Source organism: Cyclopterus lumpus, chromosome 8 (genome assembly GCF_009769545.1).
Source record: "Cyclopterus lumpus isolate fCycLum1 chromosome 8, fCycLum1.pri, whole genome shotgun sequence".
NCBI classification, from domain to species: domain Eukaryota; kingdom Metazoa; phylum Chordata; class Actinopteri; order Perciformes; family Cyclopteridae; genus Cyclopterus; species Cyclopterus lumpus.
This window is the reverse complement of record NC_046973.1, coordinates 18,542,722-18,554,321: the sequence shown is the minus strand read 5'-3', so window position 1 is coordinate 18,554,321 and position 11,600 is coordinate 18,542,722.

Below are 11,600 nucleotides of genomic sequence, written 5' to 3'. Positions count from 1 at the left end.
GGACTGAACATTGGTAAACACCAGCAGCGAGTTAATGTAGCTTAGCATAGGGACTGAACATTGGTAAACACCAGCAGCCAGTTAATGTAGCTTAGCATAAGGACTGAACATTGGTAAACACCAGCAGCCAGTTAATGTAGCTTAGCATGAGGACTGAACAGAGAGTAACACCAGCAGCCAGTTAATGTAGCTTAGCATAAGGTCTGAACAGAGGGAAACAGCCTGGCTCTGCCCAAAGGTCTCAAATGCTGCCTCGCATCAGCACCTCTAAAGACTAATCAATGTCTTGTATCTTGTTTTTCAATCCGTACAACAACGGACATTTATAGAGACAATTAGCTGTTTAGTAAAAGATGACATGCTAAATTTCTTGGCCAGAACCAGTTGCCAGCAGCAGATACAAGAAGTAGCTTGGTGTTACCGTTAAACGTCGCGTACATTTTGTGTGCATTGTTAAAAAAAACAGATGCTAAGCTGTAGAGTTGCTGGTAGCTGGATTGTTATGACCTTTGGACAGAGCAAGACGAGCTGTTTCACCCTGTGCTTCCAGTCTTTGTGCTAAGCTACAATAATGCACTTATTGTAAGTCGCTTTGGATAAAAGCGTCAGCTAAATGACATGTAATGTAAAATGTAATGTAAGCTAAGTTAGTAAGCTGCTTGCTGGAGTGTCAAACAGTTCAGACATGAGAGCTGTAGTTATAGATCTTCTCATCCAACTGTCGGCAAGAAAGTAAAGAAATTTATTTCCCAAAATGTCAAACTACTGAGCAGAGTGGGTCAAATGTTGTATGTGTGTCTGTGAGACATCCACAATATTTGTATATTATTTCTTTACTTCTAATGTTTGTATTTTGTGACTTCCTTAAACAATCTTTCTTCAATATACTAATATAATACCTCATTTGATTGGGTGTGTTTGTGTGTTCCTGATCAATTTCATGAATAGGTTTCAGTCACATCTCTAATCTGCACTCAGTTTTCATTTTGCAAAAATGTTTGTGCATTTTTACCTTTGGCAAGACTGTAATAAGGGGGCTTTGGGGCAGGAATAGTTCCTTATTGCAAATTGGGTCAAGTTGAACTAATCAATGTGTTCCTCAGTGAAAGACTCAATCTGAATTCATGTTTTAAGAACATAATCCATCACACAATAATGGTGTACTGTGTTGTACTATAAGGTTTGATTGATGTGTTTACAAAGGATCAAAATGGGAGAGCTACTAAGAATTAATCGAATGCCACCAGCATTTCCAGACTTAATCAAGAAATCGTATAGCTTCCCACACCAGAGCCTTACAGTGTATCAACAGACACAGTCTGGGGGCGAGGGGGGGGGGGGGGGGGGGGGGGGGTGGTAATCAATAACCTCGCCTTGCAGTTAACTGACTGCTTATCCAAATAAGATATATCGGGCATAGACGCTGCATGCTGTTGCAGTAACTCTCTGAGCAAAACATTGTGTTTATTCTTGAAAAAAAACACACACACAGACACACGTACACACACATACACATGCAGCCTTTACACGAACTTTGCCCCTAAACAGGGTCCAAGGACCTTCATATGTCAATAAAGTCTGCAGCGCTGAAGCAAAGAGCTGGACAGATGCCCCCCAACTCCTGAGTGATTATGAATACCAGCATCTGAATAAGCCTCCTATGTATAAACTCTGTTTGACTCTCAACAACAAACGCCTTTTGCTTAACAACAATTCCATCATGACACCATCTGTATCTTTTTTCTCGAGGCAATCTATAGTCTACATGGGCAGCAGTCCCCAGGTCCTCCAACAGAGGGAGCCAGTGGGACAATGGCAACACAGAGAGACATATTCAAATTGATAATGAGACACATATCATTAAAATAAGGCTCCTGGTGCATAAAGAGACTCACATACACAAAGATGACTCTCTATCTTTCTATTTTTCTCGGTGTCTCTGCGGGCTGCTGTCTCCACATGTTCGGACCACTATCTCGGCGCATTACAGCACATGCATCTGTTAATGTTTGAAGAGAGAGATTAGTCCTATACTGCAAAAGGTAATGTAAACACGGGATGTATAGTTGAGATAATTATATGGCTTTCTGGTTTTGCAACAGATTGCAAAAACAAACTGAGTAGCCGGGATAACAGAGCAGTCCGCTGCGGGTTTTATGAGGCTGCAACAGCAACAGTTTGAGTCAATAAATAATGCCTTCTCATGTTTGTCAGGGATTTGTTTTCATCAGAATAAACAGCTCGTGCAAATTTCTGTAGTTAAATCTCTACACATTATTTATTTAGCTGAATTTAGTTGGAAGCGCCTTGCGATGAGGTGAAAAGGTTCTATAAAAGAAAGCTGGGCTTTTGGAACAGACAGGTGGCGGTGCAGTGTAGCAGGGCCTTGTGGGTCTGGGTCAGCTGTGGACTAGCCTCTGGTCCCTCAGAGACAAGCGAGTTTGAAGAGTCTGGTCACGTTCTTTGAGCCATTCGACTGGCATTTGGCAGGTCAGGTAAGGTCAGTGCGCCGCGACATACACAAATCCTTTCATAGATTAGTTTTTTTGATTGGCGGTTTGATATAATGGCTTGTTTTTCTTCATAATATAATTGGGCAGAGCAATTACTGTACATGCAGTAAATACGGGTCATATCCGGAACAAGTAAATACCTTCCTATAGATGCTTCACGCTTCACTCCCTCATTATTCACCACATAGTTTAGAAAAATATTCCATTACATAAACTAATATTCTGCATAAGAAGGGATGCTTTGCACAATACAGCATTAAGACAATGTCCCGTTTGAGATACATTATTTCCTTTGCTTTTAAACTTTCTCACAGATTCAGAAGCATATAAGCTACAAAGCAAAATGAACAGTTTGACGTGAAAAGATAGTTAGTTCGTAGTGGAGCAACTGCAGTAGCAAAGAGGTAAGTTTATGCAAGTGGCTGAGCAATATGTAACGACAACGTGCATACATTCCCAAACAAGGCAACCTATGAACACCCCCAATCGGCGCACGTTCAAGCCTTTACGTGCTGATGGCCTAAGTGTTTTTCATCCAGATCTCTATCAGCAGTAATGGCAGGGTGTTGAGAGAGCAGCTGATAGATGTACAGTCATGCCCAAAGGCTCTTGGCTTTGTTCTCACCCTGCTACCTCTGACAGCTAGCTGGCTGGAGCGTGATCCCCCCCCCCCCCCCCCCCTCACCCCCAGGGGAGGCCGCTACACTTACTGCAAGACCCCTTCAGAATAAAGGGTTGAAAATGGGAAATGGGTCATCGTTGTTTGACTTTGCACTTATACCCATCGAGCAGCTGGAACACATCACTTTAACCGCCCTATTTGTCATTTGAAAGCAAGACAACATTAGAATAAATAGCTTATAACACATTACATTGTAGTTGTAAAAAAAGGATGTTTCACAGAAGGAGTTAAAATTGTTGACATTCTTTACCAATGAACACAACACAAAAATACTCAAACTTGTTTACATATTGTTTACAAATGCCACACTGTGGAGTTTAGAACAAAGTATTCTAATAAATAAAACAACCATTAGGTTTCTTCGTACAACATGGGTTTTCACAGTGTGGAATATAACAATATACTCAGTCGCATTATTGTAGAGATGTCTAACACCAAGACAGTGCTTTTGTGTTTTTATTGGCAAAAGAAGCAAACAAACCAGACCCGAATATTGTTGGGTTTCTATAGGATCGCATCGCTCAAGAAAATGGACCCACGTGTCTACTTTCAGATCAAACAAAGTTAATGTTCACCTTTCGGTTAACATTTTAAGGATCCACTGTATTGAACAGCATCTTTTGGAAATAAACAAGGTTTCTTTTCTGGATGAAAATCTCTGAGCTCTCGAACAGTGTGTATAATTATTCTGAGAACAGCGGGAGGTGTTTATTCCTTTTGGACCGAGGCGGTACAATAGAACCCAGCAGCTCCTGTCCCAGAGTTGGACCATGTCCCTGAGTGTAAAAATAGTCATTTGTTATCTCCCTCTTCCTATCGTTGACTCCCCCTTGTTCCTCCTTCATCTTGTAAACTTAAAGCTTCACCAACTCTCTCTCACATCCAGCGAGGGTCACATTACAGAAGAAGTCAACCGTAGATAAGCTGTTCCTTAGCTTCCAGTAAACAATACAAACACAGACAGGAGAGCAGCCCTGTAGAATTTGCACTTGCAAATATATACAAAAAAGTCCTCCGACAACAACATTTTTCTTAAATGATATGTAAATGATGATAAAAGCTCCCATAATGTAATATTTTAAAAATCTCAGTAGTCTATTGCAGACAACTGCAAAAATAATTATGTGCAAATGATATAACAAAATGTAAATGAGGTAATGTACTTTTGGAAAAAGGAAACATTAACGGCCACATTCACTTTAGAAATGCACATATATTCCAGGTGTGTGTGTGTGTGTGTGCGTGTGTGTGTGTGTGTGTGTGTGGTTTGTATCATATGCATCAAACATTCTGTCGTGTTTCTGTTGCAGCAAAAAACGAATAGTTCAGGCTTTTAAAAGACAGTAAACAACAACCCTTGTTTTATATTTCCAATAATTTACTTCCGTGATATTAAGTGTTTTTCCTCGATATTAAGTGTTTTTCCTCGACAGCACAGTTAAAAAATATCTTTAAAAAACATCCAAGAGTTGACGTCTCGTTATTCCACAATGCCAATATGTGTTGGTGTAAAATCATCAACGTGTGGCTGTCGGACCAGTTAAACATAGATGTTAATTAAAGTCTCGGATGGATTTGCACATTTGCGTTCATGAAAGGTAAACCACAGCTCCCATGTTGAGCCACTGCTCCGTGTAAATGTGATTACTGAGAACGTCATTATGTGTGCAAAGCGGTAAGAGTAGATGAAAGCACAAACTAATTGAAATGTAGGATACTGATCATTAATTGCATAATGAACCAATTAACTCATGTCCTTAAAAAAAAAGCTGATGCTGTCAAAGAAATAAAAATACTGAAACCCAATCCCTATTCCACGTTTAGGGTATCTGACTAATGCTGCTCTTCAGTAGAAATGTTATTTGTAGTCGTCTCTAAATTAGCAAATGTTATTAATGATGCTATAAATCATCCTGAAAAGGGCCATGTCTTTCTCAAGTGCTTGAAACAAAACTGTGCTTGTGTATATTCCTCTGACATGAATGGCTATCTGGATTAAGCTTTAATAATAACTTGTTATCATGATACACTGACAATCTTGTCTTCTTGCTCTTTGAACATGTTTTAATGACATCCTGTTGTTTGATTACATCATTAAATCCATTAAGAACTAAATGAAACGCTGGGTTGTTTGTTCATTTGTTTGTTTGTTTGTTTGTTAGCAAAAGGTTAACTAAAGGCCATGATTATGATGATGACTGCATATTTAGAAAGCCATAATTGTAATAATGGGTGGAAAACTGGATGCCCATTCTGTATTTTGGCTACACGCCAGTCAGTCAGTTCCTCTGTTTATGTTTACGTCGAAAAAAATCCCATTAAAGGAGTCGGCTCACCCGAATGTCTATGCGTCCTCTGGAGCTCGGCACATGCAGCTGATGCTCAAATTCACCAGAGTGTCGAAATGAAAGCGAAAAAAAGCTGCACTGATTTTTTTGGAGAATCTGTTAAACGCACGACGACGAAACATAAACTATAACGTTAAAGCTTTAATTGCGGCCGTGGGATCAATTGCTGGACAAATTGTTTGAAAAGAAGATCTCCTTGTTTCTTTTCTTTCTCTGCTTCAGCACTCTGAGATTATTTTTGAATGAAAAGTGCTTTACAAATAAAATGCATTATTATTATTATTATTATAATTAGCAAGGTTTCTGATTGACAGTTTTCTTCTGTCTCTGATTCCAGCTGTCTGTTTCTTTCTGCCATGACGCACATATAATTCTGTTACAGACAAATTCATCTCTCACAACCGTTACAGAGAGGGGGCTGAAAAACTCAGAAGAGCTGTGTAACTTTGTGCCTCATTCAGCAACATCGTCCTAAATGTGTTTGGTGGATGAGGCCCGATGTTTGTTTGTATCTGACCATACGGGATCATTTATCTTCCACGTTTCTGTCAATTTTGTCTTTGGATTCCTTCACACATGTGATTTTAATAAACACTGGACAGACGATGAGCCGCATACTCTACGACGGCAACTTTCTGTCTTTTCAGGATGTAATCGCAGCCACAGTGTTTCAGAGGAAAAACCATGAAGCATCAGCATTCGGTCTGAAGGCCGAGTTGTGCTTCCTTGAGGACGAGGCCTGTTGCCAGCCTGGTCCATTGCATTGGCTCAGAGGACGGCCGTCAAGTTCATGGACTGAGGAAGCAACCAACCCGGTGGTACAGCTGACCTTTGGCCTCGGACTCCTTGAACTTCCCCTCATCTCTACAGTAGGACACAGTATGGTGGGTTACGTCTAGAATCTGCAGGCCTGCTCAAAACATATCACATTGGGTTTGCGACACTACTTTATTGTGGGGAATGTTATAATGCAAGGGCATTTGGTCATAAACCATCAAGTTTTAAAAGAAATGTACCTCACCGTGGTGCTGGATAACAAAGTAAAGGATCATCAAGTGGTTAGAGTTCACCCTGGAGGGAACGTGACTGCGTGCACCAAAATGCAAAAGATCAACGAAATCCTTAATGTCAAAAATGTCATGGAAATCTATTAAATAGCGTGCGTGTGTGTGTGTGTGTGTGTGTGCGTGTGTGTGTGCTAGTGTATTTCATGATGCATTTTATGATATCTTCCGTCTAAACAAAACATGTCACGGTGTGGTGTTCCAGTTTGTGCCGTGCGGTTTCTATTACAGAGTCACAAAATACATCATTTTGCGGCAGGGAAATGTATGCAAATGCCTGATCGTGACTGATCTATTACCGCCTCCTGCAGCAGTGCCCGTTTGCTAACATTAATACATTTGAGACAGGAAATGGAGAAAGAGGGAGAGGTTTCCTAACCGCATGATTTTACAATGTGTTTATGTAAGATGTGATCCAACGCCATAATGATTATATAAACCACTGGAGCATGGCCAGAATGTATCCTGTGTTCCAGTGTATTTTTTTAATATTAATAGTTGATTGAATCCTAAATATCAAATGGATGTAGATGTATCCAAGATTATAGTTTGTTATGTTGTGTTTCATATCCATTGTATGTTATGGCCACACGTCGACACCGTGGGGCGATGTCGACGTCATCGCTGAGATGACGTCGACATCGTGTCATGTCGATAAAACGCTCGTGTTCTGCTTTGCGTTGGCTTTGAACATCCCGCGCGAAGTGCAGACCCTCTCGATTTGAAAAGAGGTAACACAGCTGACACTTTGCCCGTGGTCTGGTAACTCAGACGTCCATGCGACGAAAGGATCTCTCCTGGCTTTTGTCTCGCGTTCACAAGGGAACGGAACATTGGGTTCCACCCGCCCAAGCGGAGGCTGAAATGCGATTAACCACCTTGCGAAAGCATCGATCCCAACACACCTTGTCACATACTCACTTGATGAGCACTTCGGAGGAAGTCTTTACTGGCTGGTTTTCGGACAGGCTTCAGGAGACATAGCTTCGATGTTTTTGTTTGCATCACATTGTCATATTCATGTAATGTGTTTATGTAACTTTGTAAATGCTGTTCATTCTGTACACATGACATCTATTGCTTCTGTCCATCCGGGGAGAGGGATCCTCCTCTGTTGCTCTCCTGAAGGTTTCTTCCCTTTTTTCCCTGTGAAAGGTTATTTTTGGGGAGTTTTTCCTGATTCGATGTGAGGTCCTGGGACAGGGATGTCGTATGTGTACAGATTGTAAAGCCCTCTGAGGCAAATTTGTAATTTGTGATATTGGGCTCTACGAAATAAACTGAATTGAAATTGAATTGATAAATTAAAAAAATAATTTGCTCGTTGGCTGTTGATATTATTCTTTTGCACCTGGTTGGTCAGCAACAGTCTGGCTCTGTGTCCGGAGCCCCCTGAGACTCTAAGACTCCATCTTTGTTTTTTATGTGATCAGTTTTCTAGACGTTTGGGATTCGTCTCGTGTTATTCATTTGCGTTTAGTCTGTTTCCTGTTTTATTTTGTAGTTTCACTCCACGTGTGTCATGTTGCACTTCCTGAGTTTTTGTTTTCCCGCGTTTGGGAGTGTCTACCCCGCCCTGTTCCTCCTGCGTCACGTCACCCTGCTTCTGAGTGTTTACGTTTAGTTTTGCCTGTTTCATTGTCAGTTTGCGGTCCCTCAATTGTGTGAAGTTCTCTATTGTCTGGCTGTTTTTGGACTCCAGCCCATGTTTGTTATTTTTCCTACCATTAAATCACTGAACACCGCCTCCTCATCAGTGTTTCATGCATTAATGGTGACATGCTCAGCATCTCCAGTAACAGAAACAACGGATGGAGGGTTGAGGGAGGATATTGCTCAAGGAAATCCTGAATATTTATTATTTGGGAGACCAAGAAATGAAAGGAGTGGCAAACATATCAGTAGCATCTGGTCTAATACAACCTTAGAAGTAACAAAAAATATATATATAGAAATACCCCATTACAAGTAAAAGCTCTACATTTAAAATCACGCTTTACTGAAAAATATAGACGCAGAAGAAAATGTACTCAAAGCATCAACACTAAAAGTGCACGTTGTGCAGAAACTAAACGTCCCTAAACGTAATATGACATTATAAGATTGTTAAGCATTTTTTAACTGTTGCCGAAAAAAAACAAATGCTAAAATTTGTCTGTCCAAATTTGAATACCAAATGCGCGTCCTCCTCTGTTTGCTATACATGGCTGTTACAGGAATAGCTATATTACTGGTTTATTCAAAACTGTGAACCCGCCTTCGGCCAATGTCAGCTGAGGTCGTCTCCAATGCCCTGCGACCCTAAATAGGATAAGCGGTTCGGATAATGGATTGGGGGAAAAAAAACAAAAAAACTCCTGTCTTGTAAAGGCAAACGCCTGGAAAATGTTGAAATCAGGGAGACGAAGCATTATATGTCACTACAGAGTGCTGTCTCATTCATATTTATACCATTTCAAGCCCTTGCAGCCTTTCGCACTCACACATATTTCCTGGAGATGTCAGTTACGTCTCTGAGGGTTCAGGATTTAATGGCCGTAAGGGGGGCATCGGGCCTTCTTAATGAAGAGTCAATATTCCCTCATGACATCAAAAACTCGTGGAGATCCTCCCCTCCCGGTGAGCATCAAAGTCACGACACTTCGGATAACTTATAAATGCACCCCTGAAACACACACTGCATTGCTACGCCGCGCAGAAGAGTCGTCCACACTGGTGAGTCGAAACAATACGCGCACAGGTTAACTATATTTTATCACTTTGGTTTTGCAAAGTTCAATCAATATGTGACCTTAAAAAGAGAGACAGGAATGCTTAATTTGTGAATTTCAAGTTTCATCCGTTTGACATGATTTTTCTGTGATTAATAAAAAATACTTTTTTTCTTTTTGAGATGAACGAAAACCAAAATCGAGTGTTTGTTCCACTCCACTTTGACGAGGAAATATTTTCTCACTATTGAACAAAAAAATTGAAATCTTCATGCATGGAACATTTATACTGAGTCGAAAATTAGAGTATCCAATGTGTCTGCAGTCGTTGAAGTCAATGCACTTTGAATTTAAGTACCTTACAAAATCTGCAAAGATGTTTATGCCGAAATGTATCCACATTTATATTACTCAAATCCAAATGCAAGAAAATCAGATCAATCATTTTTGTTATTTGTTGCATGTTATTTTAGTTAAGTGTTTATTAATAACAGGTAATATGTATATATATATATATATATGTGTGTATGTGTATATGTATTTGTATATATGTATATGTGTATATACATGTATATGTGTTCTGACGTCACTTTTTCCAAACATAAACTTTGCTTTGATGAATATATTTAGCACCTCTGTATATCGTTCTGTTTTGTTGACTTCACTTTCAGTTGATATGCCTGAAGAAAAACACAATTGATTTCAGTCTGCCATCTCCAGGGACGATCATCTTGGCCAAGAGCTTCACTCCTCCGTCAGTGTGATTAGCCCCACAGGAGTGTGTGTGTGGCCTGAGGTGGAGCCGTCAGCAGGGGGAGGTTAGAAACACCGTCCACTGAGGGGAGCAAAGGTCCACATTAAACCAAAATAGGTCCCTTGATGGCTTGTACAAGGAACAATCACAGCCTCTGGGTCCAATAGTCCATTCCGCGGAGGGAGCTCAGGGGAACTGCATGTAAAAAGAAAAACCATGCAAATCAGCCTGACTCATAACCGAATAATCTTGCAGGACAGAAGGGGGGAAATAAAAATCTCATTTTGGGTCTGTATTATAAAAAGCTTCCATTTGCGGTCCTCCTCTAGAGACAGAAACCCTGAGCTCAAGGCCCAGGACTTCTCTAATGATCTCCTTCATGTCCGACTCCAGTTATTATTCCAATCAATCCAGACATTAATGCATTTATTTCCAACATCATCGTCCTTTTCTGGTCCGCTCTCATGGGTCAAACCTGTACTGTGAACACATTTCATGCTAACAATGTATTAATACAGAACTTAATATGACTTAACATGCACGACTAGTTAAGTACTGATACTACCAGAGTGTGAAACATTGACCCGTGCAGATTGTACAAATCAGCCTGACAATAATCCTGGAGCACAGGAAAATAAAACTCACTGGGAAAAGTATGCAAATGCCTGATTATTACTCATATATATACCGCCTCCTGCAGCAGTGCCCCTTTGCTCACATTAATACATTTGAGACATGAAATGGAGAAAGAGGGAGAGGTTTAGATGACCCACTGGAGAGTGTTCCATTGTATTTTGATTGAATCCTAAATATCAAATGGAAGTAGCTTCATCCAAGATCAGATGTTACGTTGTGTTTTCTCTTTCCGATTCATTCAGGTCAGAAATTAGCCTTCGAAATAACAACCACAACAACAACAACAACAACAGCAAAAAAAAGAGGCTTTTAAGAGCTCCAGGAAATTACCAAATCGTCCCCTTCGTGAAGGCAGTAAGTAATGGTCTACGTGCGTAATATGAACCTTACCATTTTCATTTGGGATCAGCTGCCCTTTTATTCTGCTGTGAAAGGGCGGGGCCTTTACTATTAGTCCCTTAAGCGAGTTAGATGTCCCTGCATACAGGGAGCCACTCTTCCCAGAGGAAGGTCCACACAGAAACAATAACAAGATAACAGCCTGGAGAGAAGCCCTGACGGGTGTTTGTTACGTGTTTTTGTTGCTCTCTGTGAACCGTCTCAATTTACTCCGGGGCTAGTTTAGCTCTACTGAGATTACACTGCTCAGCAGATTAGAAACAAGGCCTCTGATGAACATTTTGATTGACGTGACACAGACTGAATCATTTGTACCGAGCTAGAAAACAAGATTAAGTACGAGTCCCCTTGATCAACACCGGCCTTTAAAGGAAAAGTGCGCGTGTGCGTGTGTATGTGTGTGTGTGTGTGTGTGTGTGTGTGTGTGTGTTAAACCCCCTGACCACCATTCTTATTCTTCTCCCGTCAGATCTATTTTTGCAGTAACAGAATC